At 47.5% G+C, this 25032-nt stretch overlaps 1 protein-coding gene across 5 annotated transcripts in view; it reads left to right on the plus strand.

The window, feature by feature from the left end:
• GRIN2A (glutamate ionotropic receptor NMDA type subunit 2A) overlaps positions 1 to 25032 on the plus strand; it is a 609475-nt gene that overhangs the window by 193334 nt on the left and 391109 nt on the right. Inside the window, exon 1 of one of the 5 annotated variants that reach the window (XM_032327997.1) lies at positions 20743 to 21533. The exons of the other annotated variants lie outside the window; for them this stretch is intronic. The gene's annotated coding sequence lies outside the window, so the exon portion shown is untranslated. Of the gene's footprint in view, positions 1 to 20742; positions 21534 to 25032 lie in introns of those variants that run through there. 5 annotated transcript variants of the gene reach the window in all.

Below are 25032 nucleotides of genomic sequence, written 5' to 3' on the forward strand. Positions count from 1 at the left end.
TTGCAAATGGCGAGATTTCATTCTTTTTTTTTTTTTTTTTAATGGTTGAGTCATATCCCATTGTGTGTGTGTATTATGTGTGTGTAAAGCCTACGTCTTTTTTTTTTTTAAATTTTATTTATTTGACAGGCGGAGATCACAAGTAGGCAGAGAGGCAGGCAGAGAGAGAGGGGGAAGCAGGCTCCCCGCTGAGCAGAGAGCCTGATGTGGGGCTCGATCCCAAGACCCCGAGATCATGACCTGAGCTGAAGGCAGAGGCTTTAACCCACTGAGCCACCCAGGCACCCCAGCCTACGTCTCCTTTATCTGTTCCTCAGTCATTGGGCAGTTGGGCTGCTTCCATATCCATAGACACGGCTGCAGCAAACACAGGGGCGCGGGTACCCCTCTGAGTGAGTGTTCTTCTATTCTTTGGGTAAATACCCAGGAGTGCTGTGGCCGGATTGTAGGGTAGCTCTATTTGTAACTTTTTGAGGACCCTCCGTACTGTTTTCCACGGTGGCTGCACCAGTTTGCATTCCCAGCAACAGTGCCAAAGAGGTTCCCCTTTCTCCACATCCTCACCAACACCTGTTGTGTCTTATGTTGTTAGTTCTGGCCATTCTGACAGGTGTCAGGTGGTATCTCATTGTAGTTTTCATCAGAATTTCCCTGGTGATAAAGGATGTTGAGCATTTTTTTCTTTTGTTTTATTTATTTGTTCTGTTTTGTTTTTAGAGAAAAATAAAGAGAGCATGTGAGTGGGGAAGGGCAGAGGGAGACAGAGAATCTTAAGCAGGCTGCCTGATCACTGCAGAGCCCGGCACGGGGCTCGATCTCACAACCCTGTCATCCTGACCTGAGCGGAAATCAAGAGTTGGATGTTTAACCCACTGAGCCACCCAGGCCCCCTACGCATCTTTTTATGTGTCTTTCGGCCATCTGATACCTTCTTTGTGGAAAAATGTCTGTTCATCTCTTCTGGCCATTTTTTACTTGGATTATTTGTTTTTTCTGGGTGTCGAACATTTTAAATTCTTTATATAGTTTGGATATTAGCCTTTTTTGGATATGTCATTTGCAAATGTCTTCTCCCATTCAGCGGTCTGCCTTTTGGTTTTGTTGGTTGCTTCTTTTGCTGTGCAGAAGTTGTTTTGTTGTAGTCCCAATAGTTTATTTTTGCTTTTGTATCCTGTGCCTCCGGAAACTTATCTACAAAGAAGTTGCTATGGCTGATGTCAAAGAAGTTACTGCCTCTGTTCTTTTCTAGGGTTTTTATGGTTTCAGGTGTCACATTTGGGTCCTTCACCCATTTTTAGTTTTATTTCTGTGCATGGTGTAAGAAAGCGGTCTAGTTTCATTCTTTCATTTCTTTCATTCAACAAACACCATTTGTTGAAGAGACTGTCTTTCCTATTGGATATTCTTTCTTGCTTTGTCAAAGACTAAGTGGCCATAGAGTTGTGGGCTCATTTCTAGATTTTCTATTCTGTTCTATTCTGTTTTTGTGCCAATACCATACTGTTTCGAGTACTAGAGCTCTGTAGTATAACTTGCAGGCTGGAATTGTTTTGCCTCCAGCTTTGCTTTTCTTTTTCAACATTTCTTTGGCTGTTCAGGGTCTTTTGTGGTTCTATACAAAATTTAGGATGGTTTGTTCTAGTCCCGTGGAAAATGCTGTTGATACTTAGCTAGGAATTGCATTCAATGTGTGGGTTGCTTTGTGTAGTATAGACATTTTAATGATATTTGTTTTTCTAATCCATAAGCGTGGAATATCTTCCCAATTCTTTGTGTTGTCTTCAATTCCTTTCATTCGTGTTTTGTAATTTTCAGAGTACAGGTCTTTCACTTCTTTGATTAGGTTCATTCCTAGGTGTCTTATTATTTTTGGTGCAGTTCTAAATGGACTTGTTTTCTTAATTTCTCTCTGCCATTTCATTATTGGTGCATAGAAACGCAACAGATTTCTGCAACATGGATTTTGTATCCTGTGACTTTACTGAATTCATTTATCAGTTCTAGCAGTTTTTGGGTGAAGTCTTCAGGGTTTTCTATATATAGTATCATGTCATCTGCGAATAGTGGAAGTTTTATATCTTTCTTACCAGTTTGGATTCCTTTTATTTCTTTTTGTTGTCTGATTGGCTAGACCTTCCTGTACATACTGAATAGAATTGGTGAGAGGGGTTATCCTTGTCTTGTTCCTGACCTTAGGGGGAAAGCTTTCAGCTTTTCTTGGGGGGATTATTTAAAAGGGCCTGGTTCTTCCGTAGCACCATGATAACCTGCGGGTACTTACTTTAAAGAAAGTTGGGTCTCCTATCATTTTAGGAATTCAAGCAGCAGTAACTGAGCACCTCTTGTATACCCGATTCTTGCCATATAAGGAGAAATAACTAACACTCAGTAGGCCCTTGAAGTGTGTGTACAGCACTGGTCTTTGTTTTCCGCTGGTGTTCTCGCATGCCATCCCTGAAACACCCTGTTATTACCCCCATTTTACAGATGAGGACAGTGAGACACAGATAAGCTAAAGCATCTTGTTTATGATTCAGTAGTCAGCAAGCGATGGAATAGCAGTTCATCCCCAGGTGGGTCTGGTTCCAGGCCGTTTTAATCATCTGCATTGGACAGATAATAATAATCTGAACGTCCTGTCTCAAGGGAGCTCACATTCTAGAAAGGAAGCCAGGCAGTGGAGCAAAGGGCCAAGATAAAGGCCAGCCCAGGAGACTGTGGGCACCTGAGGGCGGGGAAGCATCTGAGTCAGTGTGGTTAGGAAGAGCTCCCCCAGAATGTAGGCTGGAACTCAGTCTTAAAAGGCCAGGTGACGAGTGAGACAAAGGCAGTCTAGCTATAGGGACACGAGGTCCCAACGTCCCCAAGTCCAGCGACACAGGACAGTATACTGTGTGTGCTGCAGCACAGAGAGCTGGAGCAAGGGCACGAGGCAGGGAGTGTTGGGGACGAGCACCAGAGATGGTCCAGGGCTGGGGGTGCCAAGTGGAGGGGAACCAGAATGTCAGAGAAACCCTCTGAAAAACATCCAGGATGAACTGGCTTGGCAGAAAATGGTTAAATAAAAAGGACAGCAGGTACATATTGGTTCAGTTGAGGGATGGAAGAAGCCAGTGCCTTTAGAAATGTTGCTTTAAAACTTAGCACAGGCAGTTACCCTGCGTGCCGGGAGACCCAGGCACAAGGTAGCCGGGTCACTGGACCAGGACTGCTCCATCGCGCAACTCCAGGGGGCGCCATCCGCTTCATGGTCTATGTCTGTGTTGCCATCTAGAGCAGTGCTGTCCATCAGTGCTTTCTGCAAACAATGAATTGCTCTATGTCTGCACTGTCTACGAGGGCGTAGAGCATTCGAGATGTGTCTTGTGTGACTGAGAAACTGCGTTTTATTTTTTATTTTTTTTTTAAAGATTTAATTTATTTATTTGACAGAGAGAAATCACAAGTAGGCAGAGCGGCAGGCAGAGAGAGGAGGAAGCAGACTCCCTGCTGAGCAGAGAGCCCAATGTGGGACTCGATCCCAGGACCCTGAGATCATGACCTGAGCCGAAGGCAGCGGCCCAACCCACTGAGCCACCCAGGCGCCCGAGAAACTGCATTTTAAATTATATTTAATTTTAATGAAGTTTCACCTGATTTTAGTTAGCTAAAATTTAAGTTCCAGCAGCAGCCGCTGTCTGGACAGCACAGCTCCGGAGTCCTGCAGTGCCCAGCCTGTGTGGCTAAACGTTGTGGTTCTGACATCTGTGTTTCTTGGGCACGCCACGTGACTTTCAGAACACTGCTGTCTGTCTTTGTGTCACCGGGAGTGCTACAGTGAAACAGGCAATGCGACAAATTCACAGGCACCTCAAAGATAATTAATGGTTTGAATGATGTAAAAAAGCCAAAACCAACCAACCAGCAAACCAAACAACAAACAAACTCAGACAACGGGTCATGGAGAAACTTGGTGTGCTTGATATCCACGGGACAGAAAGTGTCAGCTGGGTGGCTTTGGTGGCGATAGGGCAGGATGGCTCTCCCAAGTCATGGTCTCTGACTCCCACCACACGGAAGCATCTATCAGATAGGGTGGTGACCACTTGTGAGTGAAATTAATGGCCCTTGACACGTGCCTTTGCAGCTCCTCCCATTAAAGAGGGAGGACCGCTCCCTTGAATTTGGGTCTGGTCACATGACTCACTGTAGCCAATGGAATGGCAACATGTGTAATGTTGCCAGAGAGTCAGAAAGTGCTTGCATGAAGAGACTTGCCATCTTGTACACTCCCATCACCGTAGGAAGAACTTGTAGGGCCCTAGCCCACTGGTCCTGTAGAGGGGACAAGAGGCAAGGAGAAGGGAGCCACCGTAGCTGCCCACTGAAGCCACTGCAGCTCGGCCATCCACACTCAGCCAGCCCAGAGGAACCCCAGCAAGCTCAGCCTCTACCAGCCGGCCCCAGTCAGCTCAGACCTGTGAATGTCACGAATGCCTTCCGTCATATGTCACGGAGATACTGCGCTTATTCTGTGGCAGAGGTTAACTGATACATGGCTGTTAATTATCGGATTTGAAATGCCCTTATTCCCCGTGAATATTTGAAATTCCAATATTTAAGGGTCTGTATTACTCTCCTCTCTACCCTTTGACACTCTGGTTTCTCTCTCTCTCACTCACTTTTTTTTTTTTTTTTTTTTGCACGTGTATTTTATTTTAGTATTTCATTTTGTTGTATTTATTTTTCTGTGTGTCTGTTTTAGATTAATCACTCTCCGAGGCAGCATGAGGAATCAGTTGGAAATGAGATCATTCTAGTTAGGTCAGAATAATGACATCGCATGTCCATGCACGCGCACACACAGTGATTGGTAAAGACAATAAAAGAATAGTTGAATTACAGTAAAGTCACAGTCTTGTTTCTCTTGATAGCATTTACAATTTAAATATTTCTTTTTGGGGCGCCTGGGTGGCTCAGTGGATTAAGCCGCTGCCTTCGGCTCAGGTCATGATCTCAGTGTCCTGGGATCGAGCCCTGCATCGGGCTCTTTGCTCAGCGGGAGCCTGCTTCTCTCTCTCTCTGCCTGACTCTCCGCCTACTTGTGATTTCTCTCTCTGTCAAATAAATAAATAAAATCTTTAAAAAATATATATATATTTCTTTTTAAGGGGAACCTGGGTGGCTTAGTGGGTTAAAGCCTCTGCCTTCGGCTTGGGTCATGATAGATCCTGGGGTCCTGGGATCGAGCCCCTTTCCTCTCTCTCTGCCTACTTGTGATGTCTGTCTGTCAAATAAATAAATAAATAATCTTTAAAACATCTTTAAAATCTTTTAAAAATAAAATATTAAAAAATAAATAAAAAAAATAAATAATAAATAATCTTTTAAAAATATTTAAAAATATATTAAAAGTATATTTTAAAATATTTAAAAATATATTAAATATTTCTTTTTAAGAACTATACCTGCTCACTTCAAGATATGGTACTAGAAAGAAAGTTTTTAAGTTATCTGTAATATTAACCCCCAGAGATAATCACTGTTAACGTTTTGTTGTATGTCCTTCCAGATGCATACAGAGATAGATGGCTTCATACGTATATATGCACATACAAACACACACATGTGTGCACGCACACACCCCCGTACATTGGATCATATTACACAGAAACCTGTGTTCTGCATTATTTTCTTTAGCTCAACACTATATACCATCAGCATTTCCCCATGTCCTTAAATATTCTCCAGGAACATGATTCTTAGCAGCTGCATATTAATATTCTATGGTATGGCTGTATCATATTTTATTTAGCCATTCCCTACTTTTGGACATTTCGATTTTTTGCCATTTTTCACCATTATAAATGGTACCGCATTGTTCATCTTTGTACATAAATCTCGGTGTGCTTCTATGATTGTGCCCCCAGGCTATGTTCCTAGAAGTAAAATTCCTTTGTGAGAAGGTCTGGACAGTTTTAATAAGGTATTGCCAAAACGTCCCCCAGAAAAGGCAATTTATAGCCCCACCAGCAGAATGAGAAAGGTGTAGGTATTGGTCATTTATAAGGGAACACTGGAGAAATTTCCAAGCAGGGAGACTGGGACTGGGATGTCTTTGAGTTGGTGGCTTACACAGGACCCTCAACCTGGAATCGTGTGGAATTCCATTAAAGATAGCATTGGGGGAATCCCAACACTCTTGACCTGCCTCGTCCCCTCTAGCTGTGTGATTTCTGGCTGAGCTTGGGTAATGTTTTGAATAGATAGACATATCTGGTTTTTTCAAGAACAGCGGTGGGGGTGCCTGGCAGGTGTCTTCTTTGATGACAACACCTGCCTTTATGGAACACCCCTATCACCTGAGGGCAAGCCCCAGGTCCATCACTCTGTAATTTCGAGACTTAGCCAGTCCACTTACTCTCTCAAAGCCTAGGTTTTGTCATCGATATAATGAGGGCAAGACTATGTCTTAGGGCGCCTGGGTGGCTCAGTGGGTTAAGCCTCTGCGTTCAGCTCAGGTCATGATCTCAGGGTCCTGGGATCGAGCCCCACATTGGGCTCTCTGCTCAGCAGGGAGTCTGCTCTTCCCCCCCCACACCCACCCAAGCCCCTCTACCTGCCTCTTTGCCTACTTTTGATCTCTCTGTCAAATAAATAAATAAATAAAATCTTAAAAAAAAAAAAAAAAAGACTGCGTCTTAAACTGGCAAATCATCTAGCAAAGGCCGTGACATTTAGAAGGTACTCTGGAAAGAAATAATTTTGTCCTTTGGTTTCTAAACCACCTGCCAGGGTAGTGGGAAATGGTTACAAATTCAGGATCATTTCCGAACTTCTTCTCTGACTCTTGTATATCCCAGATGAAGTTTTCACAGGTTTGCGACAAAATGAAAAAGAATGTGTAGGTGGTTATTAATACAGGCACGTATATCTCTCAAGGCTTGTCCTTTATTATGAGATACTGCACTTTTGATTTGTTTTTGAGCTTAAAATCCTTTCTTACGTGAAATATGGAATTTTGCTCTATTAATAATGGCTACATAAGTGCTGATTGAACTGATCTTCCCACAGGTAACAAATGCCAACTCCGGAAAAAAAAGATTTAAGAAAAAACGCAACTCCCCGCAGGAAACTCCAATAGGAGGCCTGCACTCTTTCTGTCCTGAAGAGACAGAGGACAGAGTTCTGGACAGCTGCCCCTCAGAGGAATGGAGACAGAGTAGGGAGCCTTAAATCCATGGATAAATTCTGCCCAAAACTCCAGCTGACTTCTGAAGCGTCCTTGCTTTTGGAAAACCCTAAGCAGCCCAGACAACAGCTAAAAGAGAAGAGCACAAACTTCCGTTGATGCCCACCTGGTAGAATTTGCAGTTTGAGTCCAATTAAGTTCACTGGCTCCTAAAACAAAATTAAGAAATCAACACCCTTTGGGGGAAATAGAATCCAGTCTCGACAGCCTAGCATTTGAAATATCGAACATACAATCCAAAATTACTCGAAATGCAAAGAAATAGGAAAATGTGACTCATTCTCAAAAGAAAAGACAATCCGTGGAGGCTGAGCCTAAGATGACCCAGATGTGAGAATTAGCAGACGAGGATTTTTAAAGTAGCTGTTGTAACTGTGTTCAGGCATGTGTAGGAAAATCTGCTCATGATAAATGAAAAGATAAGAAATCTCAGCCAAGAATAGAAATGATAGGAAAAAAGCAAATGGAGAGTCTAGCTCTAAAATCTATAATATCTGAAATAAAAGACCCACGGCAAGGTGTTAAGAGCAGAAAAAAAGATAACAGAGGAAAGAGTCAGTGAATTTGAAAATAGATCAATGGTATTTTTGAAGAATTAGTTGATGTGCTTTTTCTCTCTTTTTTTCTTTTTCTCTTTATGCTTCTTCCACCCCAAGCTAAGCTGATGGCTGGGCTATTTCCTAGGTGGACGAATAGCAGGGTATAAAAATTATATGGGACTATATAAAGAAAGTCTGCAAGTGCCCGACTCTAGTGTTTGGTGTTCAAACATCTCAGCCATTGGGGGCATGAAAAGGATTCCGAAGAATTCCCAAGTGGCTGGAATGGAGTTTAAGGAGAACAGGACTTCTCCCTTGTGAGTGGCGGGGGGTAGGGAGAGGGGACTTTAGAAGAAACAATGGTGCATTCTGGAGAAAGACCAAGGTAAAGAGAGCTCTGGAAGGTCTGTGGTGTCAGTTATAATGTCCCAGTCCAGAAGTGACACATGGCATTTTGTGCATGATTCACTGTGTAGAACTAATCACATAGTCCCACTCTTTGGCAAAGGCATAGGAACTATTATCCCATCATGAACCTAGAAGATGGAAACCAGAGAACATCTGGTGAAACAGTGCTGATGACCTCAACAGGCACCTTTGGGACCCAAATCCTCGCTGACAGGGGTTATTAAAAATACTTGTCTCAAGATGTCCTGTCACCCAGTTCCCATCCAGTCATCTTTCCCAACCTTAGACTGACTACTTTCCAGAAAGCATCATCACAGGAGAAAAGGAGATGATCCAGCATTGCACAGGTTGACCCACATTCATCTGGATCACATTTTGCACGGTCCCTTCTTTTATGGGAGTGTGTGGCCTGGTCCCATTGGTCCAGACTCGGGGTGACCTACAATTTTTTAGAAAAGCCGGCTGCTTACTACTCTTTCTGTATCTTTGCCTTCTTGGCACATGGGAGGTTTCTTTCCTTTAGTAGCCACAAGGGTTCTTCCTTTATCTCAGGAGAACTTGGACATGCAAACCCACTCTTTCCATCATCACTCAAAGATACAGATGCAGCCAGTAATTGTAGGGACCTGCCTAGCTGGCAGGGAAACCGAGGTGATGGAAAATTTCCATCCTGACCTCCCATCTTCCTTCTCTTACCCTGTCTCAAGTGTCCTTTCTCCATGTGCACATTATTCTCTTGGCACACTCAACAGTGCATGACTCCCTAAGTAAGTCTTACTTACTAGCTTTGCATATGTTCTTAACTCTCCTGGGAATCTCCTTTTCCCTTGTCTTGCATGCCTCCTTCCACTGATCTGTTTGCTCACAAAGATTTATTGGACACTTACTGTGTGGTATGTGGCCCCCTAGGAGCAGAGGATACAATATTGAAGAAGACAACTGGATTTTGCCCTCATGGAGCTTACAGTCTAGTGGGGAGAGTCAGGCATTAAAGAGAGGATCCCCAAAGAGTAAGAGAATAAAGATGACAGGACACTTGGAGAGAGAACAGTAGGGAGACCTAATTTGGATGGGAGTGGATCAAGGAATAAATGTATGGCTGAGCAAGTGGCATTCCCACTGAAACCTGGAGTGTGGTCAGAAATTATCCAGGTGAAGAACAGAGAAGACTTCCCAGAGGAAGAGAGGGAACAGTGTCTGTGAAAAGGCCTGCATGAGAAGGAGCTCTTTGCTTTCGAGGAACAGTCTGAACAAGGTAAAGACTGGCGTGCCAAAACTCAGCTCGCATACCCTCTCTTCTGGGGACCCTTCTCTGGCTCCCCTGTACCTCTTGGTACATCCTTCCTTTATGTATGCTATATCAGTATCACTTGTTTGCATCACCCAAAAACCATCTGGGGCTCCTCTGTCCCTGAGAAACTCATTTTCTTACTCAGCGAGTGATTGATGAGCATCTACTATGTGTCCCTATGGACACATTGGTAAATAAGATAAGGTCTCTGCCCTTCATGAGGCTTATATTCTGGGGACAGAGAGATAATAAAGAATGCATGAGCCAACAGTGCAAGTCCGGATGATGGTGTGAGTCTTGAGGACATGGATATAGAATCACGTGGTATAGACTGAGGGGAGGTGCCCAAGTACACAGAGTGATGAGCAAGGACTTAAGTGAGGAGGTGATAGTTGAGCTGGAAACTGACTGATGAGAAGCACTTGGCCCTGGAAAGGGCTGGGATTTGAGAGAGGGGTGCAGGCAGAACAGATAACCCTGGGCCGGTAGCAACACGGGTCTTTTTAAGAAACAGAAAGATGGACTTTACAGGGTCATGAAGGCCAGGATAGGGATTTTGTTGTAAATGCAACAGGAAGCCGTCAGTGGGGGTGGAAACAGCCCTGGACTCAGGGACTTTATAAATGTAGATGTCAAAACCTGGTTGCATCTCAAAAGCTCCCTCTGGCTCCTGGTGGAGAACTGACAGTGTGAGAGGGGGCAGGCATAGAAGAAGGAGGCCAAGTAGGAGCCTACTGCAGTCTTCCTGGTGGGCACTGGTGGCGGCTTGCAAGCTTGCCTCAAAGATCCCTGATACGATGGCGTGAGATGGTTCAAAGCCCTCCCCATGATTTCTCAAGGGCCTGCTTCCTTCTGGTCTCCCCGCCCTGCCTGGCACCCTCCTCCCTTTTCTGCTCTGGGGAACAAACCAGTGCTTCTCGTGGTCTTTCACAGAACAGTTTCATCCTCTTCTGTTGAAGTCTTGGCACCAGCAGCGCTTATGCCCATAGGGAACCGGTTTTGCCCCTGGTGAACTTCCTAAGACAAACAGATATAACACTTTCCCCAAAAGGAATCCTGGTGAATAAAACCTTTCCCAGATCGTGGCATGCCAGCTTCTCTGGTTAGCAGAAGAGCCGCTTGAGGGCAGGAGCTGGCTGTGAACGTTTGTGTCCTTGTTACGTTCTCCCAGAGTCCGATCCCGGGACAAGGGTTCCTGAGCACGTGATTTATTAGGAACCTGTTCCCCAGAGAAACTGACAGCCAGGGAGCAGGGAAACAGGACAGGGAAGAAGATGCAGCCAGAAAGGGTGCGATTTCAGACCAAGTTCAGGCTGATCTGTGGGGAGCTCTGGAGTGTCAGTGACATCTTAAAGTCTGTCCCATCTGGAGCCAGGGAACAGCTGGGCTTGTACACACCTGCCCACGTGAGTCATTGGGGATGTCAGTTCACAGGCCCTCCTATGGCGGGGAAGTGGGCGATGGTGATCCTGTAGCTCAAAGGCAGTCCTCCGAGGAAGGTCACAGGAGTGTGCTGGGCACACAGAAGCTGGCAGAGAAGCAGAGAATGAATAAAGGGGTTGGGCAGAACATCAGCAGTGTGCACACACCCTCTCTCCTCTGTTCCCAGAACCACTGGTGCCAAACGGGCACTCAATGTCTGTTTGGTGAATGAATAAGTGAATCAGTGTCCAAGATTTCATACTTGTGTGTATTACGGTGTGCACAAGGGGACGAGAAAGGCAGAAAACTCTTAGTGAAGATGGCTCTTGTGTACTTCAGGGATGGGGTGTGGACAGGCAGGGCTGAAAATCCCAGTGACGATGGCAGGCGCAGTCTCAGATGCATCACTGATGGTTAACCATGCCCCTCTTCTCTGAGAATGCCCCAGTAGTGATCGTTAGGTTTGTGTGGTGTATTGACACTTGCGAGTTGCTTTTCCATTTAATGTTCTCATTTGCCCCTTAAAACATGCCCATGAAAGACATTATTCCCATCTCAGAGAAAACGAAAGCACAGAGAAGTTAACTCACCAAATTTCGTGTAGTGGAGGAGTGACAGGGCCGGACTTGAACTTGTCAATAAGCGTGGTTGATGATGATTAATTAGGTTCCTAAGGATGCTTCAGATGATTATTTAATGAAGTTGCTCTTTGCTTCTGAGGCAGCCAGATGTAAGGTGAAGGTTGCAATTTGGTGGCCCCCACGATGTTTCTCAGATGTGTTCTGGCTCGCACAGCGCTGTGGTCTGAATGTTTGTGGCCCCTCTTCTCCCAGTTCATCTGTTGAAATCCTAACCTCCAAAGGTGATGGTATTAGGAGGTGGGGCCTTCGAGAACTTTCAAGTCATGAAGATGGAGCCCTCACGGATGGGATTAGTGCCTTAGAAACAAGTCTCCAGAGAGCTCTCTTGCCCTTGAATTCCCCTTGGATTCCTAGGGACAGTGCCAGCCTGCGTTCTCCCCCATCAGGCCAGCTTCTTGCACTTCTGCTGTCTGCCAAGCTTACTAGGCACATGAATTTGCAGCCCCTATTGAATAAGAAAGAAGTATATAGCTTGACGAGGGGAGACTAGAGTTCAAGTCCTGGTGCTTAACACTTGCTGCATGACCTTGGGAAATTCTCTCTCCTCTCCGTGCCTAGTTTCATTTCATGATGAGGACTTTGGGCTTAATTTCCAACTTTCTACGACTGAAACTTTCTCTCCCACACACCTCTGAATTTACCCTTGGTGGGATGCTGCCTGCCAGCGCCAGTCTGAGCTTTCTCTGCTGCCGGCCCCTCCTCCCGCCCTGATTCACAGCTCCCTGGCTGCTTCTGCATCTTTGGGGAGCCCTGTCTCTGTCGGGGCCCCCCTCCTCTTTCCACATGGGGGTTGCATTCTGGATCATTCCGCTTGGCTTGTTGTTTACCAAAGGAGAGGCTGACCGTGTTTCTCTTTCTTTTTTGGTTAATATCTGCAATTTGCCCTCATTTAATTCATATGTATCCGCTATTAGTTTGCTCACCTTCCACAATTATTTTCACGCACCCTTGGGCTCATAAACCATTGTTCCAAGTGGTGTGTGGCCTATTTTAAGAACTTAATTTGTTTGTAATGTGCACATCAGCTGCCTGATTTGTTTCCTTGCTTGTAATTAACTTTTAAGCTGATGCCATTCCCCCGCCAAAAACGAAACTCAAGGTAAAGTCGGTAAGATTAATCATGCTGGCTGCATCCAAATCTTCCAGCATCTTCCTCGGACTCAGCAAGTTTGGGGGAAATGATATTTTTTTCCTTCCACTTCCATCTGTTAGCCTGCCGATCTTGGAGCTCGTCCATCCATTAGTGGGCTTGAGTGTTGGAGTTGGAATCTGACACTTTTCAGTTTCTGTACCAAGATAAGCAGCCTCTTCTTCCAAACCCTCTCACCCTGCAACTTGAACCCGTCTCTTCCTTCCTGAGAGGGTTCCTGGACCCATGAGTCATGAAACAGTTGTATAATACGTCCTGCCTTCCCGTATCCCTGTTGCCAATTTCCACCATCTTCTGCAATGATATAAATTGGCAGCGTCTTGGATTCATAATCGGCACTGGTGGGGGCTGGATAGAGTTGACTTTCTTCATCTTCCCATTTAACGACACCCTCTCTGTGGGTCCTGGGTGAAATCGACTTTCCTTTGTGGCTAAAAGCCGATTTAGAAATTGGGTTGTACTAGATCAGGGCTTCTCAAGACTGAACGTGCATCCAAGTCCCTGGGAGATCTTGCTAAAATGAAATACGGATTCTCATTTAGTAGGTCTGGGATGGGTCCTGAGAATCTGCATTTTTAACAAGCTCCCGGAAGAGGCCAACGCTGCTGGGTCTAGGAGCACACTTGGAGAGGTGGGCACTAGGTTGCGGGCTTCACGAAGACGGGAATCATGTCCATTTTGTTCCTCACCGGGACCCGGAAGCCCTCGACTCCTTGCAGACTGAATGAGTCTGTGAATGAGCTGCACTTGGGAATAATGGACTATACCCCTATCAGATCGATCTTGCAGGAGTGAGAGGTCTTCCTTCTTATTCCCACACTTAGAGAGAAAAAAAAAAAAGTAGTAATTTATATATTTCCCAATTTAGGAAGGGCTAAATGTCATACGCTGATTTATCTCCTGCATATATATGGTATTTATGTGTGTGCACACACATATGTTTGGCTTTTGGAGATGAATTTATAGTAACAGAACCGCTCTTCACCATGCGTCTCTTTCTAAGTATAGCCTGCCTGCCTTCATCCGAAAGGGCCCGCTTCCAGAGAAGCCTGCAAACTGAGAAATCCTTGTTCCTGTTTTAAAAATTTCTTCGGAGAGCTGCCTGGTTCTCCCTCTGAAGCACTGGCTTTTCCAACGTTCTTCTAGGCCTCCGATGACATCAGTGGAAGAGCTTCAATTAAGTGCTTTCCGTAATCCTTCTTCTCCCGAACATCCTGAAGCTTCTGGTATTTTTCGGCTACTACAGATGGGTTGTTAATTTTTCAAGAGGCCGAGATCGTAAATCCACGCATACCCAAGGGCTGTTTTTTGGAAACCGGAAGTCAGGATTTAGGATCCGATGAGGGTGCTCATTTAGAGTTCGAGGGGCAGAATACTTCAAATTGGACCCATTTCCTAACGCCTCTGATTTTATATTTGCAATTTCATATCCGTTTTCTCTAGGAGGGCCATCAGATTGTTTCGGTGTCAGGGTTCACCTGAATCTCTTGTGCCAAGACAGGCTGTGGGTCCTCTTGGATTTTCCCCACCCGGCTCCCTGGAGGATTGTGGACTCCTGGGGTTTCCTGGCTTAACCCCACTATGGTATGTGGGGAAAACGCAAAAGCAGGAACAGAGTTGGTGAGAGGTGGTTGTGTGCCCAAGGCCTTGTGGCTAAGAGATGGTGTAGATTCTCCAGGGACTCAGGCAGACTGACCCAGAGCCGGCAGTCTGAACTAGCATGTTCCGCGGTCCTGCTTCTCAATCCTCCTGTCCCAAGGACTTTCACAGGGACCTTGTGAAAATGCAGAGTCTGATCCTGATGGGTCTGGCGTGGAGTCCGAGACCCTACAATTCCAGCAAGCTTCCCGGTGACGTTGGTACTGTTGATCTAGCAGGTCTCTCCCTTGACTGCACACTGAAAGCTCACAAACAACAAAACCTGCCACCTTGACCCTACCCACCGAAATTCTGATTTAACTGGTTTGGGGTGCCACAGCATGGATGTCATCGGTGTGAAAACTCCATGGGTGAATCGAGCGTGCACAGGGCTGAGAACCACTGCTCTAGTTCCGGGAGACCCCCCCCCCCCACCCAGAGACCCCTGTCCGTCCGCTCTGCAGAACAGTTCAGCACCCACTTCCGGGTTAGAGACCAGACTAGGGCAGACTCAGGCTCTCCTCCTTACCCTGTCCTGCCATGGGCTGGTTGGTTGGATCAGAGATGCTCTGGGTAGCATGGCAGAGGGGGGCAGGCAAGTGATGGGCCAAATCTGGCATGTATACCACAAGGAGAGGAACAGAGGTCTCCCCTCCAGGGGCAGGGGGCGGGGCAAGAGACACTTCCAAGCTTGTTTTGTTTGTTTGTTTGTTTTTGCCAAAATGCTCAACGGCTGAGCTGAAAATAGCTTCCACTTTGATGACGATGCTATTGGGGATTCCCCTTCTGCCAGAAAGAGGGGCAGTGGGGGCCCTGGAGTCCCAGGGAAGTGGATACTGCTGGACTAGGACGTGTCAGCAAGGCCTGGAACACTGCCCGCCTAGGAGGTGGCTGTGTAGGGCAAGTGTAGGGCAAGCTTAGCGCATCTCAGCCCTGGGCATGGATCCGTGCTGATGAAGGTCATCTAGTCCAGCTGTGCTCTGTGCTTTAGGACTTTGCAGGAGATGCTGCTGGGGTGTGTTTGTTTCCTATTGCTGCTGGAGTCAAGTAACACGAACGCTGACTGCCTGGTTAAAAAACCGCACATTGACCTTACAGTATCGGGGGTTCGGGGGGGGGGTGGTCAGAAGTCTGTTGTGGGTCTCCCTTGGCTAAAATCAAGGTGTTCTCTTCTCGGGGTTTGGGGCAAGAATCTGTTTCTTTGTCCCTTCTGGTTTCCTGAGGCTGCCTGCGCTCCTTGGCTGGTGGCCACTTCGATCTTTGAGGCCAGCATCAGCGGGGCAAGCTCTCACATCTCTTCTCTCTGACCTCTACCACTTTTAAGGACCTCCTTTGATTCATTAGGGTCACCCCGGTAATCCAGAATGATCTCCCTATTTTAGAGTTAGCTGATTAACAACTTTAATTTTATCTGGAATCTCAGTTTCCCCTTTGCCCAGTAACAGGACATATTCACAGCTTCTAGAGATTAGGACATCTTTCGGGGACCAGAATTCTGCCACACATGCAGGCTGGGCCGTTTCTAATCCCTTACTTCCTCTAGACCAGTTCTGTTAAAGCTCTTTCCATGTAAAATTTCCTTCCCTTAAAGTGTCCGAGGCTAGGGCACCTGCGTGGCTCAGTGAGTTAAGCCTCTGCCTTGGGCTCAGGTCATGATCTCAGGGTCCTGGGATCGAGCCCTGCATTGGGCTCTTTGCTCAGCAGGGAGCCTGCTTCTCCCCCTCTCTGTGCCTGCCTCTCTGCCTGCTCATGATCTCTATCTGTCAAATAAATGGATAAAACCTTTTAAAAAAATGTCTGAGGCTAATAGCAGTTTTTCAACCAGGAGCCTAGTCCCTCACTGCTCCAGGTCGGCTCCCTGGACCAGCAGCACGAGCAGCACTTGCCGCATGCTAGGAATTCAGACTCTCAGGCTCTACCACAGAACCTACTGAATTAGCATCTACATTTTAGCCCACACCTAGGACAGTCCGTACAGTTTGGGAAGGCCCTGGGTGGTACCCTGCAGCCATGGCTGCTCACTGAAACCACCTAGAGGGTTTTAAAAACCCACTGCCGCCTGGGTCCCATCTGATTCATCAACCTGAGGTGCAGCCTGGGCTTTGGGACCATTCAGATCTCCCCGGTGATTTTAATGTGCAGCACCGTTTGGGAACGGCTGGTCTGGTCTAGCTCCCTCCTTGCGCAGAAGAGGACGTTTCCCAGGGAGTGAAAATGACTTGCGCAGGGTTGCTGGTTCTTCCAGGAGAAGAGTCAACCTCTTGCCTTTCTGGATTGAGGATTTCTGCCCCTACCCAGGGAAGTGAAAATAATAGCAACACCATCGGTGACAATTTGTGGTTGGAGAGGGGAGAGGGGCCCTGCCCCCTCAATCCCCCTTTACAGTTTGAATTATTCTTAATATCCCGCATGTTGTAGTTTTCATAATATAGAAAATACTAAAGACCGGTTAAGAAGCAAATCGTAAAGGAAATAATGGTGTCCGTTTTTGGAAAAGCCACACCGTGCAGCAGTAACTTTGTACGCTTCTTATCGGGCAGGCCTCACTGGGGCTCTGCCAGGCGAGAGATGGTCATGGCCCTGTTCTGCACATCTGGGCGAGGGTCTCCAGAGTTCTGTGGTTCAAGCACTGGAGCCTAGCCGGCAGCTGAGAATGTGAGTGGTCTAGGTTAGCTCTTGACTTGGCCCCTGATGCAAGGTGGGGGGTGTGGGTATGTGGAAGCCCCCAAAATTCTTGTCCTGATTTCCTGTTTCTGCCGGCTCTCCTGTCCTGTGCTGTGTGGGTACTGTACTTTGACCGTCAGCGTAGAACCCGAAACGAGTCTCTATGTATCCCCTGACCACCCCCTCTTTTGCTTTTCTTTTTCCTCTGCTCTGGGTGGAGGCTTTAAGAAACCACCTGCCTTTGCCTTTATTAATTTGGTTCCCAAGTAGCCTCCTGGCACAACCATACGTTGTAGAGAAAACAATTGGAAACCTTAATTATGATTATTAATTTTTTGAAACTCACAGCCTCTACATAGTGCTAACCTGCATTGTCGGGTTAGTTGTAAGGATAATCCTAATGACCATAATAAATAGCTAACCTTTATTGAAATGTAATCCTCGCCAGGTTTTGTTCTTTACCTGTTTGAACTCATTTAAATCTCATGAGTCGATGAGGCAGCGCAATGACAGCCCCATTTCGCAGGTGAGAAAATCAAGGCTGAGGGCTGATGCTTGGGAAGGGCCCAGCCTGCGGCCGTGGGCAAGTGGGCAGTCATGGGCTTCCTCTCGCCCTCTCTGCCCTGTGGCTGTCTGGTCAAATCCCAGAGCTGCTTCAGAGGATACCTGTGAATTCGCCTCGGCTCAGGGGTCCTTCCTTGGGGAGACCTTACCCCCTCGGCTTCACCTCAGTTTCCCCTCCGAGGCTCTGCCTTTCTCTCCGAGGTGCTGGGAGGATTCTGTAAATAGTTCCCTCGAGGTGCTGGAAGCACTGGGTGGAGAAACTCACTATAAATATCCGGCATTTATAATTAGTCTTCCTGGCGGCACAGTTCTGCATGTGGGGGAGGCACACACCTGCAGGGGCAGAAAGTCAAAATGCAGGGCCCCGGGGGCTCTGGGGAGCTGGCTTCTTGGTGCTACCTGGGCTGGAGAGAATCTATGGGGGAATGAAGCCCCTCAGAGGAGAACAGAGAGGCAGAGGCCCCCTGGCCTTGCAGTAGGCTCAAACAAGGACAGTGGGGGCTGGGACAGGCTCCTGGCTCCATTGCTCCTTGTCTGTGACACCTCCTGCAAATCAGTTCACTCCTCTGAACCTCAGTTTCCACATCTTTAAGATGGGGATAATATTCCTATTGTGGCGAATTCAAGATAATGTATATGAAGGTCCTGATACTGGTGCGTCGAGTAGATGCTTAATCCATATAAGATTCTTTCTGTTTCCTTTGCTTCCATAGCTGGGCTGATGTCCTCTACCTTGAATATCAGATGGGCCTCTTCTGCTTCAAGGCTTTCTGAGACTCCCCACTGGTGGAAGAGAGTCCCTGGTGTCCGCATCTTATCCCTGTGGTCCTCCTCTGAGCTGAGACTCATGCTTGCTCACAGCTGTCTATCTCAAGGGTGTGTCCAGCATCTTGCGCTTTCTGCCCTGCGCCCTTCTCAGGTGCTGCCAGAGCCTGCTCAACCTGTGCAAAAGTGCAGGGCAAACAGCCCAGGAGGCCTCCATTAACCAGTGGGGAAAGGGAGCTGGTGGGTAAATGCACTACCCCGCCTCCTTCAGGAGGAAATTTCTGGGAGGCTCCTTGCTCACTTCTTGGAGGTCCCAACAGCTTTTTGAGCTTCTATTATCCTCATTGGTGAATGTATATGGCTTTTCCTCCCAAATCTTTCCATAGCCTCATTCCTACTTTTTGAAATCATCTCCCCAGTAAACCACCTGCACCAAACTCTTGTCTCAGGCTCTGCTTTGGGGGAACCCAATTCATGACATCCTCAGGCCTGAAGTAAGATCTGAATTCTTCACTGTGGCTGCAGGGCCAGGCATGGTGGGCTTTCATCATTCCAATCTCCCTCCGACCTCTATCCCCAGCACCTGCTTGCTGCCTTTCAGCCACACTGCCCCCCTCCCCCGATCCATCTTCTTTTAACTTAACAAGCATTCCCTCTGCAGGGCCTTTGCACATGACGTCCCCCCACCCCCACCCACTGGAATGCCCTTACATCACTCTTCATCTATGTCAGTCCTTCGGGTCTCAGCTTAAATGTCAGTCCCTTAGAGAAGATCACTGCCCTTGGCCTCTGGGCACCTACAGGCTCCAACTCCTCCATTCTCTGTTATGATAACCTGTTTCCTTTCCGTTGTATGGATTTGAAGTTGTATAGTTAGTTGAATGTTTGTTAAATGTCTGTCTTCCCTAATAGTCTGTGAACTCCATGTAGATAGGGATGGCCTCTGCCTAGTCCCAGGGGCTCAGTAGCCTCTGGCATATCCCTTGACCTGCTGGGGATGGTTAATAGTTACTGAATGAAGATGGAAATCAGGTTGGTTAGTTCCAACTCCATCCCAAGCTTTCTCTGCTCCATCAGGCTGTGGCACGTTGTCAGAGAGCTTTTACGGGGATAGAGGGAGAGGGTGCCTGAGGGAAGAGGCAGAAAGGTAGCTTGCCTCACCTCCATTGCTCCCCCTTGGCCAGAACCAGAGGATCAGTGGTCATGGAAAGGGACACTCCAGTCCGGACCCAGCCTCCAGGGGGACGTATTCGAATGTTTTCCCTGTGACCAGGAGATTTCTCTCCCACTTGGCACTGTTCTTATCTGGGGCCTAGCTGGGTGTGACTTCTAGGGTCCCAGGAAGGCTGATTTTCCGTGTTGGCCTCTGTAGTGATATCTGTACCTGTATCTGTGTAACTCTCTGCTTATCTCGAGACGCTAGAACCACAGACTCGGCCAAGAAGGGATAGGATGTATTCATCAGTGATTTATAGTGTGCTGTCTGAAGCCCCAAACTGCCAGGAGGTGCAGGTGCGTACAAACTTGCTACAAAGTTTACTGTAAAAAGGATGGATGGTCCGCACCTGGCTTCGGCGACTGTGCTGGGTAACACAGCCTAGTCTGGGGAGATAAAATGAACAAACGTCTCTTTGAAACTTATGCCTTGGCACCTCGAGGCTCAGATCCTCCACATGCATTGAGGTGATAATGGTCCGGGGATCAAACTAGTCCTGTGTGAATGAGAGGGGCCCTTAGCAACTGCTCATGGATGTTGAGTATCTCCTCTGAGCCTACTTATTCTCTTGTTCAGTGTCCTTTCCCCGTAACAGAACCTTTCGCGACTCTTACTTTGTTGGGAGTCTTGTGAGTTGTTTCAGCCGTCTGACCCGGCCTCTCTTGTGTGCTGGGTCTTGGCTCCTTGGCAGTTTCCTCTCTGGACACCAAAACTGTGGAATCCTGGCACATAGGCTCTGGCACTTGTTTCTTATGGAGAAGAAGGAGTCTTGGGGACCCAGCCTACACATCAGGGAGTAGGGGATGGAGCTGCTGGGACCCAACCCAAAGGCGTCAATTGTATATAATCACCAAACTAGATATACTCAGAGGCGAGAAATGTTCCCTATAATCCCATTATCCAGAGACAACAATGGCTAACATTTTAATAAATTACCTTTTAGTCTTTTTTTCTCTTCCACATATATATTTAAACAGAATTAACATATCAAATAAATTCATATCCTACCCTTTACCTCAACATTACATTATGAGCATTAGTTGACGATCTTATAAAAGACTCAATTTCTTCATTTCTAACCTGGGAGTGACAGCAATGATGGTAAGGATAATAATAATAATAATAATACCAGAACCTGTATGATAGGCTTATTGTGGGAGTTAAATGAAATAAAATAATGCATGTGAAAGCTTTTAGCCCGGTGTGTGGTATATACTAAGTGCTCAGCAAAAATGATCATAATAGAATATTTAAAAATCATAAATGGTGGTGGAGTGGTCTATTGCTGTCATTTTTCATGTAACCATTACTTTACTGAATCCACAGGTAACCGTTAAGAATCGGGGAATCAAGTTAACTGTCAACCCTGTTTTTTCCATCTAGCACCACATCACCTTGTAGAAAAGCAAAGTACTGATGTAGAGGCCGCCAGAGCCCCTGCGTTTGTCGATTGTGATGATCACTGCGACAGAATAAGGAGTGTCTTCAGCCACTAGACTTTATGCTGATGAGGAGATGGTCTCAGTGTCCAGGCATCGAGTGCCCAAATGCCCCATGACCATAGGTGGGGATGGGCTGTCTGCCCAGATGTTGGACGGAGCAGGAAATGCAGGATCCAGTCCACCTGGGGTTGAGGTCAGGAGGGGTGTCCTGGAGGAGAGACCGGGGTGCTGTCACTATAGGTTTAATCCTAGTCCAAGCTTCTCTGAAAGTAGAACCTGGGTCAAGGATGTGGGCGCGGGCGATTCCTTTGGGAGAGGACCCCAGGAGGCAGGACAGAAGGACATGAGAGCGTGTGTCTTGGAAGGGAGGTCAGTGAAAGTGTGTTATTGACCTGTGAGCAACTGGGCCTTGTTGCTTCCAGGACCCAAAATATCCTTCAGAGTTGTCCCTCCAGAGCACAGAAGCCTGGGTATTGGTTGACGATGGCTGACGGTCACACCAGGGTGTAACTCCTCCAGGAGTCCAGACGGCCCTGTGTGCGGAGACCCAACTCCCAACTGGGTGAGCTTCTATAGTTCTGGAAGAAGTCCTGAAACAGAAACACGGAAGGAAGGACACGGAAGCCCGAGGAGGGAGGGTGTGAGGGAACAGCTGCAGCACAAGCTCGTGGCGGAGGGAGGCTGGAACGGAGGAAGGGTCTGCTGCAGAAGGGAGGAAGATGCAGTGCCCTGTGCCCTTGTGCTGGAGTCCCATGCCTTCCCTTGCAGCCAGGGAGTTCTCCCTCGTGTCTCCCAAGGCTCTCTCCGCATTTTCTGCTTGTTCCCCTTCGTGTTAGCTGAAAAGGAGATGGAGAGCGGCTGGCCATGAGCAGACAGAAGTCCCAGAAAAGCTATAGCTTCTTGGCAGCCTGACTCCTCCAGGCTCATTTCAGGCTTAGACCAATGGTCTGAGGACCCCTCTCTCTTCTCCTGCTTCTTCTTCGTAATCCACTTACACATCCTGTGGGCACAGCATGTGGCCTGATTATTTGCTCCATCCGGTGGCCCAGAGGCTCATGTCCCCCCTTTAATGATGGTTACAGCTGACGTTATTTGAGTGTTCGCTGCAAACCAGGCTCTCTGCTAGGTGCCCACCTTGTCTCAATTCTAACAGCTACCCCCATGCTAGAACATTCTATTGTCCAGGTGAGGCATGGGACACCCGGAGAGGTAGTTGGTTTCAAGCATGAGGTGTACCTGGGCTTCAAGCCATCACCACGTCACCTGCTCCTCTCCCTTGAGCAGGTGTGCACCTGCCTCTTCGAGACACTCTGTGTGCCCAGATGCTCAAGGCGGCAGCTCGGGGTTTCACTAGATGTTGTTCCTTGGGGGCCCTTGGCTAACCTGCCTGGGCTCGAGCAGGAAAAACCTCTTAGCAAGAGACTTTACTTTGCAAAATGAAGCCGGATAGTTACTATACATTAGCAATAAATGCCTCTTCTTGTACCTGTCCAGTCCCCCCTCGGGAAGACCGGGAAGCTGAGACTCTGGGAGATAGAGATTTGCCCAAAGCCACACAGAGGATCAGTCTGGGAATTGGCTTGGAATTCAGCCTATTGGGTTGCAAAGCCCATGAGATTTCCACCATCACCTATGTACAGGGAGGCCTTCAAGTCCAGAAACAAAGGTGAGAATGTCTAACGGATGATTTACTGACATTAAAATAGGACCCCAGGTAATGTGCGGTGCCGGACCTTATGGCCTCCCTGTGTGTGCCTGGTGACGGAGGGACGGGCAGCGACTAAGGTTGTAGACCACTCTGGGTGGTGAAAATGCTGATGGGGGCAAGGGGATGGGGGTGGGGAGGTGCCAGGCTGGATCCAAGTGGAGAGCCCGGGTCGGGGTGTGAGGGCGAAGCACATGTGTTTCCTGTGCAATGAAAAATGGGCCAGTTAGAGAACACTTGGCTCAGAGGACCTCTGAGATGATGCTGTTTTTCTGCCACTTTCGGGATGGGACAGGGGAGGCCTGCCTAGCGGAAAGGAACAGTCAAAATGCTTTTCTGGGGCGCAGCAGGGTCAGTGACCTGTGGCTCCTTCTCCATGCTTGCCTCCCCCACCCCAAGGCTGCAGCCCTCTTGCTCATTCCACCCCCTCTCTGACTAAGAGAACCCCAGAGGCCCCCCTTCTGCCAACCCTCAGCCGCCCCCTCTCCTCTGGAGCCCCCAGGCCGTGAGCGGTGGCTCCATGGAGAAGCAGGGCCGTGGGCGGGGCGAGCCAGATAATTATAATCTTGGAAGGTTTGGATCTCAGGCTGAGAAGCAGGGAGGCAGTTCTTCCTGCAGTTGAGGAGCTGGGTCTGAGTCAGAAACCATCTCCCACAGCCCAGCCTTCCAGAGAGGCTGGTCCCACCTTGCCCTTCCCGCTTTGAGCCCGACTTAGATCCAGTCCATTTATTTATGTGTGTTATGCACTCATTTATGAAATGCTGATTCTGCGCTGACTGCACACCATGCTCTGTGTGGAGCCTGGGGACATTGCAAATAGGGCAGTGGCGATGGTGCAAGATGGGTTAAGAGTGTGTTCTGTTGCTCAGACGCCATAGGCTGTGGTCTTGCCTCCCGCATTTATTAGCAAGCGGTACAGTGTTCATGCTTTATTTAAGCTCTCTGTGCCTTTCTTTCCTCCTCTGAGCAATGGGCATTATAAATATCTCCCTTGGAAGGATTAAAAGAGGCTATATATAAACCACTAAAACGGTGTCCGAACTATATTAAAAGCATATGAAATGTTAGTTGTTGCTGCTATTATTTTTATAAAAAATTGTATTAAAGGGGGCACCTGGGTGGCTCAGTGGGTTAAGCCTCTGCCTTTGGCTCAAGTCATGATCTCAGGGTCCTGGGATCGAGCCCCACATTGGGCTCTCTGCTCAGCAGGGAGTCCGCTTCCCCCCCGCCCCCGCCTGCCTGCCTCTCTGCCTGCTTGTGATGTGTCACTGTGTGTCAAATAAATAAATAAAATATTTGAAAAAATTGTATTAAAGGGTTGAATAATGTACAGTTCCCGCACTGGAAACAATCATAGCCTAGAACAGAGATGGCCCAGAGGCTCTATCTAGTATGTCAACTCTGACCAATCGATAAAGCGTGCTTGGGGTACTGTATTAAGAAAGATTCTGAGGATCTGTTCAGACCCATCGGGGGGGAAAATAAATAAAAACAACACATGCTCGATTAGCGATGTCTGTGGTGGGTTTTCGCTGAACGAGAGGTGGCATATACGTCTAGTGTCAGCTCTCTGTGCTACTGAGTAAGTCCCGGAGAGGAAAAGAGGAGGGAATGGCAGGGCTAGTAAGAAACTGAGAGCAGTGGGGTGCCTGGGTGGCTCAGTGGGTTAAGCCACTGCCTTCGGCTCGGGTCATGATCTCAGGGTCCTGGGATGGAGTCCCACATCGGGCTCTCTGCTCTGCAGGGAGCCTGCTTCCCTCTCCCTCTCTCTCTCTCTGCCTGCCTCTCTGCCTACTTGTGATCTCTGTCTGTCAAATAAATAAATAAAATCTTTAAAAAAAAAAAAAGGAAAGAAATTTAGAGCAGTGTACGGTCAGACCTTATCGGGTATTTGAAGCAAATGGTGGAGGGGGTCAGGGCTGCCCAAGAGCTGTTCTTATGTGGGTATTTCGAAACATCCACAAGAGATGGGGGTCCTCCCCCCTGCAGTGCGCCTGGAGCTTTTTGGTTAAAATATATAGGTTTGAATATATATATTCAGGCTGTGTGGCCTTGGACAAGCATCAGACCTACCCTACGTCTTAGCTTCCCATCTGGAAAGGGGACAGTGACCCACGTCTCACAACCCATGGGGTTCGGGGTGAGGATTAAATGAGTTAATACACATAAAGAATTTAGAACAGCGCCCGGTACATAATAAACACTCAAAATGCTTATTTTGGTAAACAAAAATATTTGGTACATGGTAAATCAGCCATTAATATTTTGTCGGCCTCAAAGAACCAGGGGTGGGGAGGAGCTTTTCTTCTTCTATGAACCGTTATCAGTCAAACAGTGCTCCTCTGTGTGAGCGCTG

The sequence above is a fragment of the Mustela erminea genome, chromosome 20 (assembly GCF_009829155.1).
Source record: "Mustela erminea isolate mMusErm1 chromosome 20, mMusErm1.Pri, whole genome shotgun sequence".
Lineage (NCBI taxonomy): Eukaryota > Metazoa > Chordata > Mammalia > Carnivora > Mustelidae > Mustela > Mustela erminea.